This window comes from Pleurodeles waltl, chromosome 4_1 (assembly GCF_031143425.1).
Source record: "Pleurodeles waltl isolate 20211129_DDA chromosome 4_1, aPleWal1.hap1.20221129, whole genome shotgun sequence".
In the NCBI taxonomy this organism is placed as follows: Eukaryota; Metazoa; Chordata; class Amphibia; order Caudata; family Salamandridae; genus Pleurodeles; species Pleurodeles waltl.
Window position 1 is genome coordinate 167533762 of NC_090442.1, and position 16314 is coordinate 167550075.

A 16314-nucleotide genomic window follows, 5' to 3' on the forward strand; every position below is an offset into this window, starting at 1 on the left:
AGGACTTGAAAGGTCCTGTTCTTCAGGAAGTCAGAGAGCCACTGAAATGGCGTCCCTGAAAAACCCAGCCGAGAGATTCTCTGAAGGAGAATATGATCTGCAGTATCAAATGCAGCACTCCGATCCAAAACGATAATTGCTGCATAGCCACCTGAATCCAAGCCTTGACTGGTGTCCTCTGTAACTGCCAACAGGGCAGATTCTGTGCTATGCAAAGGTCTAAAACCCGTCTGAGTGTGATGTAGAAGATTGTAATCCTCGAAAAGCCTGAAATTTGTTTAACATGTTTTTTGATAATTTTAGATTTTTATCGGCAGATGGGCAATAGGTCTATAATTGCTCAATGACCTAGTGTAGGAGGCTGGCCTGGCTTGTAGTGGGTACTAGAGGTACTTACACCTTGTGCCAGGTCCAGTTATCCCTTATTAGTGTAGAAGAGGTGTTTCTAGCAGCTAAGGCTGATAGAAGGTAGCTATGGCAAAGCAGCTTAGGCTGAACTAGGAGACATGTAAAGCTCCTACTATACCACTGGTGTCATATGCACAATACCATAAGAAAACACAATACACAGATATACTAAAAATAAAGGTACTTTATTTTTATGACAATATGCCAGAAGTATCTCAGTGAGTACCCTCAGTATGAGGATGAGAAATATACACAAGTTATATGTACACAAACCAAAATTATGCAGGTTATAGCAAGAAAAGTAATGCAAGCAGTGTAAAGTTACAATAGATTGCAATAGGAGCATATAGGTATTGGGGCAACAAACCATATACTCCAAAAGTGGAATGCGAACCACAAATGGACCCCAAACCTATGAGCTTGTAGAGGGTCGCTGGGACTGTAAGAAAACAGTGAGGGTTAGAAAAATAGCCCACCCCAAGACCCTGAAAGCTAGGTGTAAAGTGCACCTACTACCCCCAGAGAGCACAGAAGTCGTGATAGGGGGATTCTGCAGGAAGAACAAACACCAGCAATGCAATAACAGTGGATTTCCAGACCTGAGTACCTGTAAGACAAGGGGACCAAGTCCAAGAGTCGCGACAAAGTCGAGAGTGGGCAGGAGCCCAGGAAATGCCAGCTGAGGGTGCAAGGAAGCTGCCACCTGTTGGAAGAAGTTTTGTGTTCTGCAAGAACAAAGAGGACTAGGAACTTCCCCTTTGGAGGATGGATGTCCCACATCGTGAAGAAGCTTGCAGAGGTGCTCCCACGCAGAAAGACTGCAAACAAGCCTTGCTAGCTGCAAGGGTCGCGCTTAAGGTTTTTAGATGCTGCTGTGGCCCAGGAGGACTAGGATGTCGCCACTTGGATGAGAAGACAGAGGGGGCGCCCAGCAAGTCAGGGAGCCCTCACAGAAGCAGGCAGCACCCGCAGAAGTGCCTGAACAGGCACTTGGAAGAAGAGTGAAGCGGAGTCCATGTGAAGTCACAAAAGGGAGTCCCACGACGCCGGAGGACAACTCAAAATTGTGCACTGCAGGTTAGAGTGTCGGGGACCCAGGCTTGGCTGTGCATGAAGGAAATCCTGGAAGAGTGCACAGGAGCCGGAGCAGCTGCAATTCACACGGTACCCAGCAATGCAGTCTAGCGTGGGGAGGCAAGGACTTACCTCCACCAAACTTGGACTGTGGGAGTCACTGGACTGTGGGAGTCACTTGGACAGAGTTGCTGAGTTCCAGGGGCCACGCGCGTCGTGCTGAGAGGGGACCCAGAGGACCGGTGATTCAGTCTTTTGTTGCCTATGGTTGCAGGGGGAAGATTCCGTCGACCCACAGGAGATTTCTTCAGAGCTCCTGGTGCAGAAAGGAGGCAGCCTACCCCCAGAGCATGCACCACCTGGAAACAGTTGAGAAAGCGGGCAGGATGAAGCTATACAAGGATGCTAGTAGTCGTCTTGCTACTTTGTTGCAGTTTTGCAGGCGTCCTGAGCAGTCAGCGGTCGATCCTTTGGCAGAAGGTGAAGAGGGAGATGCAGAGGAACTCTGGTGAGCTCTTGCATTCGTTATCTGAAGAACTCCCCAAAGCAGAGACCCTAAATAGCCAGAAAAGGAGGTTTGGCTACCTAGGAAGGAGGATTGGCTACTAAGAGAGGTAAGAGCCTATCAGAAGGAGTCTCTGATGTCACCTGCTGGCCCTGGCCACTCAGCAGTCCAGTGTGCCAGCACACCTCTGAATCCAAGATGGCAGAGGTCTGGGGCACGCTGGAGGAGCTCTGGGCACCTCCCCTGGGAGGTGCAGGTCAGGGGAGTGGTCACTCCCCTTTCCTTTGTCCAGTTTCGTGCAGAGCAGGGCTGGGGGATCCCTGAACCGGTGTAGACTGGCTTATGCAGAGATGGGCACCATCTGTGCCCATCAAAGCATTTCCAGAGGCTGGGGGAGGCTACTCCTCCCCAGCCCTGACACCTTTTTCCAAAGGGAGAGGGTGTAACACCCTCTCTCTGAGGAAGTCCTTTGTTCTGCCTTCCTGGGCCAGGCCTGCCTGGACCCCAGGAGGGCAGAAACGTGTGAGGGGTTGGCAGCAGCAGCTGCAGTGAAAACCCCGGAAAGGCAGTTTGGCAGTACCCGGGTTCTGTGCTAGAGACCCGCGGGACCATGGAATTGTCCCCCCAATGCCAGAATGGCATTGGGGGGACAATTCCATGATCTTAGACAGATTACATGGCCATGTTCGGAGTTACCATTGTGACGCTGTACATAGGTAGTGACTTATGTACAGTGCACGCGTGTAATGTGTCCCCGCACTCACAAAGTCTGGGGAATTTGCCCTGAACAATGTGGGGGCACCTTGGCTAGTGCCAGGGTGCCCACACACTAAGTAACTTTGCACCCAACTTTGACCAGGTGAAGGTTAGACATATAGGTGACTTATAAGTTACGTAAGTACAGTGGTAAATGGCTGTGAAATAACGTGGACGTTATTTCACTCAGGCTGCACTGGCAGGCCTGTGTAAGAATAGTCAGATCTCCCTATGAGTGGCAAAAGAAATGCTGCAGCCCATAGGGATCTCCTGGAACCCCAATACCCTGGGTACCTCAGTACCATATACTAGGGAATTATATGGGTGTACCAGTATGCCAATGTGAATTGGTGAAATTGGTCACTAGCCTGTTAGTGACAATTTGGAAAGCAGAGAGCATAACCACTGAGGTTCTGGTTAGCAGAGCCTCAGTGAGAGTTAATCATCACACAGGGAACACATACAGGGCACATACTTATGAGCACTGGGGCCCTGCCTGGCAGGGTCCCAGTGACAGACTAAAACAACATATGTACAGTGAAATATGGGGTTAACATGCCAGGCAAGATGGTACTTTCCTACACCTAGGATCAAGCCTAGGCTTTAATAAAGGTTTGATGACAGCATGTTTCCAGTTTTGTAGAAGCTGACCAGAGGTGAGAGAATTATTGAGAATCTTAGTTAGAACAGGCACAATAACGTCTGAGCTGAGGGTTAATATAGACAGTGGGGCTAGATCAAGGGGAGAGGCTGATTTTATAGTGCGTAGGAGATCGCGAACTAGGTTCTCAGTCGGAGGCTGAAACAATATGAAAGTGACATTCAAAGGGTCTTGAAATGCCATAGTGGCTTCTTGTGCAGAGAGGTGGGAGAAGCCTTGTTAAATATCAATAACTTTCATGAAAGAAAGCTGCCAAATTGTTACTGCGCACTGAAGAGGCTTGAATCGGGCTACAAGTGGGAGGGTTTAGAGTTATTTCTTTAAAAATTGTAAAGATTTCATTAGGAGGATTGGAGGATTATTATTTTCTGGCAGCATAGAACCGTCCTTGTGCGTTTTAATTTCCACATGATAGTCTCTAATTGCTGCCCTATATTTACATTGAGTCTCATCATAGGTTTTTCTCCATTTCCTTTCTGTTTACATATCTTTATGTTGCCATATCTTAGGAGAAAACCAAGGGGACTTCTTGGTACATGCAATGTTATGGACGGTCTTAGCCGGAAGTACATTGTCCAGTGAGTTGGAAATCCATTCATTAAATGTTGACACCAAGCAAGTCTCATTAGTGGAGAACGGACAATGAAGTTCTAAACTATCTACCCAGTTTTTGTGACTTAACTTAAACCAGGGGCAATGGGTGGTAGTGCTAGATGAGGACTGTGGAGGTGCAGGGGTAGAAGGGAGTAAAAGAAATTAGATAGTGATCAGTCCAAACTAGAGGGAGTAGGGGCAAAACCGAAAGGTTTGACCAATTACTAAACACCAAGTCGATGATCCAAGGCCCCACTCATATTAAAGGACACACCAACTGTTGTAGATCTAAAGCTGCTAGCTCCAGAGTGTTTGCCAAATTGTTATATTCATTATCAACATTAATATTAAAATCACCCAAAAAGCTGAAATTAGAGTTCCTACAGGCAAAGTCTGATATTAGTTCTGGTAAAGCCTGAAGAAATTCTCTCCGGACCAGGACGACGATGAATTAATGTTCTGGAGAGAGTAAAGGTAGGATAGATAACGAGAAAAAGACTTTCACAATCTGGAATAGACAAATTTTGGGTAGTACAATTTATAGTATTTTTAACAATGATTGCGATTCCACCTCCTTTGGAGGGAGGTCTGTCTAATCTGTGTATATGATAATCATTGGGAAGAGCCATAGCTATATCAGGACCAGAATCCTCGGATAGCCAGGTTTCTGTTAGAAATTACACCTCCATGCATGATCAATTAATAGTGAAAAAATATGGCGTTTATGCGCAGGCAGGGAACGACAGTTGAGTAGAAGTATTTGGCAACCTCCACCAAAGCTGTTCCACTGCTGGAATGGGAAATGAGACAAGGGAGATCAGTGACACATTGCAATGTATAATAGGGGAGTCAGGATTTAAAGAGTTTACAGAGGTGAGAAGTGTCCTTCCTGATAGCTAAAAGTTGAGTAGCCGAGTAGACTAAGCTTTTGGGAGAGCCCTGGGTAGCAGTCCTGGTCTCGATCGGGCACAGACTGGCTTGCCTTAGGCACGCCAGTGGCACTCCCGCTGCACAAGTCTGCTGCGCACTCGCTTCATCAAGTCCTTTAGAGTGGGCCAGAGCTGAGGCAAGAAAGACTAGACCACCTCCCAAAATCGCAGCTCTACTTGGAACAAGCAGGAGGGTGGAAAATGGCTGTCTTAGTGAGGAGAGGTGTGTCAAAATGCCACTGAACACTGGCATGTAAACACGTTAAAATATCAGTAAAACAATCTCAGTAGTAAAAGGTAAGTAAGCAACACTAGGATTATGCAAAGTTCATTAGGGAAGGTCAAAATACCACAAAGAATTGAATAAAGCCACAGTATTAACTGTGCAGAGGGCTTGGCTTTCAAATTTGTAGAGAAGGTGGCCATACAGTTGACGCTGGCACAGGAAGGTAGAATAGAGCTGATAAAGACAGTGGCCTTGAAGAAAGTGGGGAATTTTAGATCCGTGAAGTGGGAAGCCTGAGGAGCACATAATTTGTTAAATCAACTGCAACATCAAATGGAAGAGTGGGTGAAGGGGACACTATGCATGCTCTCCCCCAAGATATACACAGATGCTTTGGCACTTGGCAATAAACTCAGTAGCACCATTACAGTTTTGAATGTAATGTCTTCACAGAAAATTCGGGCTAACAGTGAGTTGTCCACTCAGACAGCCGCAGACGTTTAATGAGGGACTCTGCAGGTCCACACCCCAAGCCAGGAAGGGACACGTAGTCTTCGTAAGCACAGCGTACAGGCTCCTACAGCTAGCCCAACCACAGTGAAAGACAAGGGGTCGAAAGCAGTACAATACAATAGTGTATTATACAGTTCCTGGTCCAGGAGCCCAGGAGCCAGGACCAGGGACCCAAGCAATGCAGGAGTCAGAGCAACAGCAGAGCATAGCTGAAATCCTAGCAGTAATCCAGGGCTCCAGGCAAGTACAGGATAACAAAATCGATGCAATGTCAAATGGCATCAATTCTCTTTGCCTTGACCTCCGTAAGGTGGCAGAGAGGGTGACCACCACCATGGAGGAAGTAGTAGCAGCCCTCAAAGTGGAAAGCAAGGCCCTCAAAGCTACAGTGGCCAGCCTCAAGTGTAGTGCAACACATATGGAAGTGTGTGTAGAATATGCGGAAGTGCACTAGAGGTGCAATAATCTGGCTTCATTGGTTTTCCAGAAAGGGCGGAGGGCCCCTCTGTTGAACTATTCCTCAAAAACTGGAAACTGCCTTTCAAACTGCTTTGATACAAAGAGCATATAGAGCACTAACAGTGACACAGAGACCGAGGGGCACCATCTAAAGCGCTGATAGCATGCATATTTAATTACAGAGATCGGGACAATCCTACACGTATGTACTCTCAGCTCTCCGAGATATGAAGATAAATACAGATCCTACCAGACTATACCAGGAGGGTACAGGACCTCCAAAGCACCTCAGTCAGAAGGCAATTGCACGAATATAACAAAATATAGTTTGATGTATCTGGCCAGACTACAAGTCCAATATGAAGGGAAGGTCCAGATGTTTGACACCCCAGCGACGGCAGTCCAGTGGTTGGAGTCACTGGGCCTAAGCCGAGAGAAGAACCAATCTGAATGGTAACAGAACTGGTTCTGCGCCACTGACAGCGCAACCTATCGCTGCCTACGAACCAGCATGGATCCCCAGATGGTACATTACAGGTGGCACTGGTGTCTCAGGACTCCTTCCAGTTGGGCACCATTCCAGAGACAGGGCAATGGCACGGAGATGGGTTGAATGAGTCAATACAGGTTAGAGATAATTGTGATTAGTACCAGGAGTAGGGTCCAAAGTCTAGGCGTTTGAGCACAGTCTGAGAAACAGGATGATGATTAGTGATGATAATGTTGAATGTCTATGTATGCATGCTACAGTAGATTGTTTGCAGTTTAATCTCATGTCTGAACAAACTTGGCAAAATGGGACCAGGGGCAGGGCAGACGCAAGTTGCTGAGCTCCACTGGGGCTCTTGAATCGTGGAGGTCTCTGCCACCTGGAAAACACCTACACCTAGTGCTGTGAAGGACATAAGTTGAGGGAGAGGAAGGGATAGCATCTGGAGTGGGGTTTCAGGTCTCCAACGCCACCCAGTTGAGTCAAATGGGACCACAGATTTTACTTATGGGAGGGATATTTAATGAAAAAGCAGTTGTGTTGCTGAGAGATTGCTTCCAGCATTTCACAGACCAGTAATATGGGATGTGTGATGAGAGGCCAGTTTGTATCGGTATCTGATTTTTTTCATCCATAGAGGGGTCCAAGTACAAAATGCTGAAATGCTGTACTGGAATGTGAGGGGTCTTTACAACCTGCTGAAAAAAAAACACTATGCCTATATCCAAAGATACAGAATAGCATTGGTATTCCTACAGGAAACCCAAACCCATTTATGGAGGGGTCTGTATTAAATATTTGAATAAACAATGGAGCAGGTCAGGTGTATGCAACATCTTACTCCGGGCATGCAAGAGGGGTCCTGATGTGAATCGCCCATGGATCCCATTCAAACATGCACACAGAGCAACAGGGAAGAAAGGTAGGTTATTCTGGAAGAAATGCTGGATACACATGAACTTTGCCTAATAAATGTTATGCACCCAACAGGTGATGGTGCGTTTCTCCCGCTCCCGCTCCCGCCCCCCCCCCCCCCCTCCCGGCACCAAACAGTGCATGACAGTAGCACTGGCACAAATGCAGACAAATTTGGGACTAATTGATATCTGGCGAATTCAACACCCACAGGCCTTAGAGTATTCCTGTTTTACCCCAGGGACGAATACATACAGTATGTTAGTAGATTTCCTGGTCCAGTCGGGAGCTGCACAGAGTATCGGAAACACTATCTAGCTAGATGTATTCCTCGCCATTCCCCACTAATGATTGCTTAAGTTCTGCAGTGACTTGCCTAAGAGTGACATTATGGAGGCTGAACTCCGAGGCTCCGAGTCAGTATTGGGGGGTTCTAGAACAATACTTGGACTCCAACTGGAACAGCATGGGCCATAGAGGGACTGACTGGGATGCTATGAAGATGGTACTACGAGGGGTATGCATGGCAACTAGTCAGAATACACTGCACACTAGAGAGATTGAACATATCAAGAGGCCGACATGAAAAGATTGGAAAAACTTTTCAGCTGACCTGACAATGCTTGGTAAATGGGATGAAAATGCCACAAAGTATGCAAATTATGGGATCAGCTAGAGAAACCTATCCAAACCTCTGGGCAGAGACGATGGTGTATGGAGGGAGACAAAACAGTACGCCTATTGGCACGTCTGACTAGGTCAGAGGTACTTATACAACCAGTACTATAGATTAGGGACTGGAGGGGACAAGTGGTGTACACATAGAATGCGATAAATTATGTCTTTGCAACAACACAGGGTTTTGACCAGATTAGAGTACTTGAAAAATCTGCCACAGGCGTAGATTTCTAATGAGGACTAGGAATCGCTTTGAGTCCAGTTGTCACGGCAGGAATTGTTGACTGCTATATAAGCATTGAAAACTGCTGGGTGGGTTTCCAGCTGAACTATACAAAATACTTGCTGGAACTGACTGCTGTTGGTGTACAATGAGGTTTTGGAAAGAAGGATTTTGTCAGATTCTATAAAGGAAGGAAGTACTTATTGTGCTGTTACTGAAACCGGGAAGGATCTCCTAGATGCAAGTTCATATCGGCCTCTTTCCATGTTCAATGTGGATTTGAAAATCCTTAGTGATGCATCAGCATTTAGATTGGTTTTCATGGACCAACCGTGGGAGGTGCAGAAGCAATCAGGTTTTATACCACATTGAAACACTGAAACCTTTGCCATTTGACACACTTGATGCATGCTCCAGTACTGCCAGAGGACCAACATGCTCTAGTCTAGCTCTAGAGCAAAGACTTGACTCAGTAAGGTGGGAATATTATGTCAAGTCCTGGAGAGGAAGGGACTGAGGCACAACTATATTTGCTGGATAAAGCTCCTCTGCCAGCCCAAGAACAGGGGTGCGTACGGGCAGATGTTTCTGCTGAAATACTGTTCCAAAGGGGCAGAGAGGTTGACCCTGTCCCCATTATTTGTCCTCCCCATAGGGCCTCTGACATGTCACCTCCGTCAGACCCAACATTTATGGGCCATACAGGTCAGAACTCAACATGTGGTGTCATAAGCAGATGACACTAATATTTATGCCAACCCGATATATCCTGCCGAATATTACTAAATGCAATGCATTAACTTTTGGAAATCTTGGGACTCAGTCAGCATTGTAAAATCAGTGCTATTCCCACTAGAGCAGTTGAGGTGTAGCATTGTCCCAGCTGCTGACCATGAGGTTCCTATGACAGCATCAAATATCTTAGACTGCATATCACACACTGGGAACACCAAACATATGACCTAAACGTGGGATGGGTACTTGGGAATCTGTGCCCCTCTATAGCTTTATGGAATACATTGAAACTGTCCCTGATGGGGAAGATATCACTCCAAGATAGTGGTCCTGTCGCTTATTCATGTTGCAGGAAGCAATGTATGAGGTGACCAGAAAAGTGTTCCAAGACCTCAACTGTTTGTGGGTGGAACTCCAGTGGGCTGGCAGACACATTAGGGTGCATCTAAAGACCCTCCAGAAGGAATGGGACCGGAGCAATATGGAATTATCGGGCCTAGCGCTTTATTATTTAGCATCCCAACTTCAACATGCTATACATTGGTTAGATGAGAACATAACTCTGAAAGAGCTCTACCAGCGAGTACTCATGTAAGTTTCCAACTGCGGGCACTGTTGATGCGCTGAAAAGTGCTGTCTGACAGGTTGCCACATTTGGTCAAGCTGATGGGCTGACTGTGGGAGAGGGCAGTACGGTGGAGTTATAGGTGGAGCACCATATGCTCAAGACCTAGACATATGGATAGCATGCCCTTTTTAACACGTGTCCCTATCAATGGCCACGCATAAATGGCAGGAGGGAGGTTGTATCATTGTCTGATCTGTATCCAGCAGGTCCATTCATAACCCTACCGGAAGGAATAGAAACATTTGATCTGGGGAGGGGTCAATTCCTTCAATATGCCAAAATGGCAGCCACAGCAGCTTTAGCCATCTTTCTCCGAGGCCTCTGAACCCTATGAACCCTCAGGCCCCTGAACCCAAGCAGACATTGGGGACACTCCTTTCTATGGCCGGGGGATGCAAGTTTATTACACATGTCTATTGTGAGCTCCTAGTAGATCGGAGACTGGTTCCACTCTGTGTAGAGGAAACTTGGCAGCACAGCAGCAGTGAGCCCTTTACACCTAAAGAGTGGTCAAAGGTACACAGCAGTACGAAAGGTCTCGATTAGCACACGGTTCAAATTCAATTTAATATAGTGCACATGACATACTTTTCCCCAAAACGACTACATGCCATCTGTCCCTTTAGACCACTGACCTGTCCTAGAGGTGGGGATAGAGGTGATGACTTTTTGCATATTGTGTGGAGCTGCCCAGTTACTATAGTTTACTGGACCGAAACACTGAGCCACTTACAAGAGGTGATGGGGTGGGACGTGACATGATTAAACAATGTGTGCAAGGCTTTCTCCCCGAGAACGCAAAGAAAAAGTTGAGTCGCTGCTTCACACTGTTGGGGTTAATAGTTGCAAAGAAGCGTATAGCGATTAGTTTGATTAGTCCATAAACTTACCCCACCCCCCAAACAGGAGGACTGACACAGATTTGATCGAAGCGGTGGGGGCAGAGGAGGTGCAATCGAATACCTAAGACCCACAGAGACAAGGTTATCGATCTACTTTCCTGGGGGATTTTGACACAGGCCCTACTAGAACCACTGGATGATGCCTCGGGGCAGGGGAATGGGAGAAATGAGGTTGAGGGGGTGGATAAGACAGAGGGTAGTTTTATTCCCCACTATAATATGTGACAATTGGTCCCATGAGAATGAATAACCAGAGAAACTGACTGATGCTTTATTATATATGATCAGTTAGATGACTAACCAAAGGTGGGTAGGGTGGGAGGGGAGTTAATTGAAAATGTAGATGTTGTTATTGTCTAATTCTTGGGGTTAACCCCTTCCCCGCCAAGGACGTAACTGTTCCGTCCTTGGCTGCTGCACCAAGGACGTAACCGTTACGTCCTGGGACAGGCTCATGGGGGGAGCGTTAGCCTCCCACCCCCCCTCCCAAGGGCACAGACTGAAGGGGAATTGCTTCCCCCTGAGACCCCTGACCCTCCCCCCGTGACATCTGGTGACCTCGGAGGCCGCCCCATCACGCTGGAAGTTCAGCTTCCAGCACAATTCGAAGAGAAATGCTTTGCATTTCTCTTTGATCCTGGGGGCGGCACTGAGACATGAAAAGAAAGGCCTTTCCTTTCATGCCTCTGACCATTTCTGCAGCCCGATCGTGAAGCGATCAGGCAGCAGAAATGCCCACTAGACACCAGGGATTTGTGTTTATGTTGGTTTATATATTTACACATAAGAGAAGCGGCCCCTTTAGCAAGGGTCACTCCCCTGGGGGGCAAATTTATTTTAGGCCATTTCTGCCCCCTTGGGGCAGATCTGCCTATTTTAATTAGGCAGATCTGCCCCAAAAGGGAGCAAAAGCCACTACACAAGGGTTTTTTTTTTTTTTTTTTTTTAAACACATGGGGAGCAACCCCTTAGGCAAGGATCGCTCCCCTGGGGGGCAAGTTTTTAGGCCATTTCTGCCCCTCTTGCGGGCAGATCAGCCCTTTTTAATTAGGCCGATCTACCTCCAAGGGGGCAGAAACCCCTAGGCAACAGTGATTTGTGATTTTTTTTATTTTTTAAGAAATGGGGAGTGGCCCCTTAGGCAAGGGTCGCTCCCCTGGGGGCCAAATTTATTTTAGGCCATTTCTGCCCCCTTGGGGGCAGATTGGTCTATTGCTTTTAACATTTTAACAGTAAGGCCTGCTTATTTTGTAGTAATTGTGTTATTAAATCACCACACCTGAGGGATCAGTCATAACTTACTCTAATGAACAAATAAGGCCTCTAGCCTTTACCAATGGCTTGACACTATACAATAGAGGCCTACTGAAAAATGTAAACATGCAGCCATCAGACATACATGTCTAAGCTTACCGGTATTGACCAACTTACCATTGGCAAAACAAAATACAACCTCTCAATAGGGCCTAGCAAAAATCAGTGAAATTGTACCCCCAGGGTTTGCCAGAGTGGGCAAACAACTAAATCCTTGTCTGCTATGGTAATCTGTTAGATTACACCAAAGCAAATACATTTCTACGGCCTGTAACAATGCGCTAGAAAACTACTGTTATCATAAGCTATTCACAATAAATAAGCCAGGCCTACTGCCTTTGTAATAACTTCCTAGTAAACAGGCCAGACTTATGACATCTGGCAAAAAAGGTCCATGCACACTAATCAAGCCCATTGCTGTCATTGTCGCCATAAGCAATGTAGGCCCACTGTACGAAGCATAAGATTTCCAGAAAGCAACCATAATATCAAAATTGCAAAAGCACACTAAATTAAAGTTACTCTTAACAGGACTTAGCAGGGACTCTCAGTGCAAATCTTCCATAACCATGGTATGTTAGAAAGGATAACAAACACCAAAACCACTGTCTACTAAGGTCATCCGAGATTACATGCAACAAAAACAAAACAAAAAAAAAAACACAAACATATGTAGGCTTTAAATCAGAGTAACAATCCACCCTTCAATGCCTAGAAACAAACATGCTTATCACAAACTCAACATACCACGTATACTGCCTTTAGTGTAACATTTCATAATAAACAACCATGTATACTGCCTTTATCATTGACTTCACAATAATTAACTTTCTTGCAGTTTCATAAAGCCAGGCCGGTGCTTAATTTGTGCTTGTTTCCAGTGCTGAGCACCGGCACTTATTTTTGAGGGCGGGGGCTTATTCTTTTGCCTCAAGCATTTGCTGCGAGCAAAAGACACATATGGGAAAGACGGTTGAAGGGAAAAACGAAAAAGCATCACAAAGGGAGAAAGTAGAAAACTGCAAGAGTTAGCTGAAGGGGCAGGGAGTGGCTTTTGTATGGATTGAAGAGGCCTGAGATGGCTTCAGGATTTCGCCGCTTCAGTATTCCATGCTCAAACATTTAATTGCAGCAGCAGCGTGTTTAAAAGGAGGGCTTTGGGCACCGGTACCTTTATTTACAAATTAAGCACCGAGTTAGGCCCTGCGCATTGGAGCACTTTACATCAGCACCAGTTACATTCTGCAAGGCCAAAGGTTTTCACTTTTTTAGAGCACTGGCGACTAATTGTAAGTTTTTTTGCCCAGAATCACAGGGCGTGGAGCTGAAGCCATACAAAACTGCAGTTAGCAAAGCAAAATACTGTCACTCCTATAACAGTCTAATCAAGATTAGGATAGTTCATGCCGTCTATCCCCACAAATCCCGGCCCGCCTCTACTCTGCTACCCCTGTGGGGTTTAAAGAAGGTTGTGAGCAGCGAGATGGGCCCAGGCAGAAAAGAAATACTTCAACTCCTCGGTCTTTCATCTTGTACGCAGAGCAAAGGGGATCCGAGTTACTCCAGCTACGGCTTCCAAGCCTAAAGCAAGAACCCGTCTGGAGGAACGCTGGCCGAGCTCCCTGTGCCCATGTAGGAATTGTAGGAGGGTTTAAGTGACAGGAGATACTTAGTCTCATTTTTTAAGCTTGGGGCGAGGGAGGACGGTCAAAAACACCGACGAGGGACTTGGAGGACGAGGACGCCGGCCAGACAAGCAACCCGCTGTTACTGTGGGGTGGCAAGGCATCCCCGAGTGGCCGGGGCAGTCCCGGTTTTCACCAGCTGTCCCGGCAGGTTTTTATCAAACTTGCCTCGTATGTCGGTTTTCAGAGGGTCGACTGAAAGCGTGAGGAACTTTTTTGTGTGTTCCTAAGCAGGGATAGATAGCAGATGTTATTAAAAAATAAAAAAATTAAAAAAAATTGCAGGTATGGTACTGGATTCAAAAATAGCATTTTATGCCTCTTCTTAGTACCTATTTTGCATTTTTATGTTGATGAGCGCGGCCATACTTTGCTAAAATTGTAGTCCTACTTTAGCGCAGTGTCCCCGTTTTTGGTTTTAAAATCTGGTCACCCTAATTCAGAAAGAAAATGGACACTTCCTGCTCACGCAGGAACACGCGTGGCATTTAAGAAACAAGGCCCGCAGCCCTTAAACGGACTCATCCCAGAAGCACACATTTATAAATAAACGAACCTGCTCGTTACACAGCCCCTGCTGGGTATACATCCCATGCCAGACAGGTAAAGGAGGATCATGGCTTCCTGGCCCCTTCATATAACGAACATCAGAGCGTCCACAGGTGGAGCCCATCAACGCTTAAAAAAATATCCACATCAGTCCTTGCCTCGTTCGTGGCAGCAGGCGGGAAACCCGACCAAGGAGGGTTTACGTGCAGGGAGCACCAGGGGGCGCCATTCAAACACAACATGGAGTGTTTCAGTGACTCGGGCATCCTTACTAATATACCAATGTCAGTGCGTCTCCTGATTCTTTTCATTGCACCTTGATACGGCCTGTGTAACACGTTTTATAAAATGCACGACTACAAATACCACCTGCCAAGTGGCTCTCAAAGTCTTGTGCGACACGTTCAAGTAGTCCTGGCTTTTTAGCAAACAGCACTTGTCTGCTGCCAGTTTGAGTTGCACACGTTTAATGGTAACAGTGGCACAACAAGTCCCAGAATGCGAAGTGTTATTGGCTGAAACGTCAGGAGCGTCCCATAGCGTAACACGTTAACCGTGTCACTTCAAGGAGCATGCAAATAAAAACAAACTTGACTGTGTTAGGCACACTGGCATGGGACGTCTGGGCTCTCAAAATTACAGCAAATTCAAGTTCGAGTGCGGCATTTGATTTCAGGAAGATGATGGGGAAATGGTTAATATTTATTTTGGATGCTATCGGCGTGCGGAGCATTCATTGGGAATTTACCAATTTGCATTTCACAATTTTAAAATGAAATTGTATTTGGTAGATATATTACTATTGTTTAGTGTTTATCCAAAATCGAGCGATTGATTGTGTTTTTCTGCTCCAGAATACTGTATTTTTTTCTTCTTTCAGTGGATTTTACTAATGTGAATTAGAGAGAGAGTGAGACATCTTCCAGTTGACGCTCTGCCCAAAGGACACATTGTTTCAACTCTAGACTTGCCTTCTGCTAACCCTTTTAATCTGGTGATTTAGTTCAGTATGTTTCATTGATGATAATCAAAACCACAATTACCAGAACGCAGCCTTGCCAAGTTTCTATGTCCATGTGTGACATGGTGCTCCAGGCCAGGTTTTTTTTTCTTTGAATTCTAGGGCTTGTAGTCCTGTTTATTCAATATAAAATAGGGATTCAAGTTACAGAAGTCAACGAAAAAAAAAACCTGGCCTGGAGTAGGACAGGATGGACCTTAAAAAACTTGACAGCTGTGAGAATGTGTTAAATTTTTGTATAGACACTTACCCCTGGAACATTGGGGCTCAGTCATATGGAGGGCCACTGTAATTATGCGGCAGGGCAGCCCCAAATTATGCTGCAGGGTTGACTAAATTGTGCGGAAAGAAAAGGCAAATTATGTAGCATAATGCTGCACATTTTTTGATAGTATTACTAAAACTGTCTATGCAAATATTTCTCCTCATTAGTACCAGTCTAACAACCAATACTAAAACAAGCAATTGAAAGATGACCAGTTAACCTTTACCAAGAGCCTTTCAGTGTGCATTGCAACGTTTTAGTAACTTTTGACCCATTTGAGCTAGAAACATGTTTTTGTTCAAATCTGCAGATTATGGAACAGATGATGAATTATGTGGCCGCAAAAAAAATCCATGGCCATAGGATTGCATAATTCCAGTTGTCCTGTTCATATGGCATTATCTAGTAACCATGGACTATGAAATAGCCCAGGAACCTCCCTTGAAACTCATTAAGCCTTGCCTGTGGCAATTCCAGTTCAACAGATGGAAATGGTTTATTTTGAGTCCACTTGGTACCATATGGGTTTTTGGCTATACCATGAACAGAGATGTCAACTGGTCATTCATCAAGAGGATACCATTCATTCAGTCTTTGACAGACAAACCAGCAGCACTATGCAAACTGGCACTTGTGGTTTCAGTTTTTCCATTGTATAAGCATTGGCCTGCAAACCCCAGCATGCTTTGAACTCTTCAGCCGGAAAACTGGTGCCAGCTGAATATTTCTCTTAAAAGGCCAGTCAATGTACTATGTAGAACAATTCCAGTCTGTAGGACAATGT

At 45.8% G+C, this 16314-nt stretch overlaps 1 protein-coding gene across 1 annotated transcript in view; it reads right to left on the reverse strand.

Annotated features, from left to right (window-relative positions):
* WEE2 (WEE2 oocyte meiosis inhibiting kinase) overlaps positions 1-14460 on the reverse strand; it is a 143206-nt gene extending 128746 nt beyond the window's left edge. The window contains exon 1 of the mRNA XM_069227972.1: positions 14252-14460. The gene's annotated coding sequence lies outside the window, so the exon portion shown is untranslated. The remainder of the gene's footprint in view (positions 1-14251) is intronic.
* Between the last annotated feature and the right edge of the window lie 1854 nt (positions 14461-16314).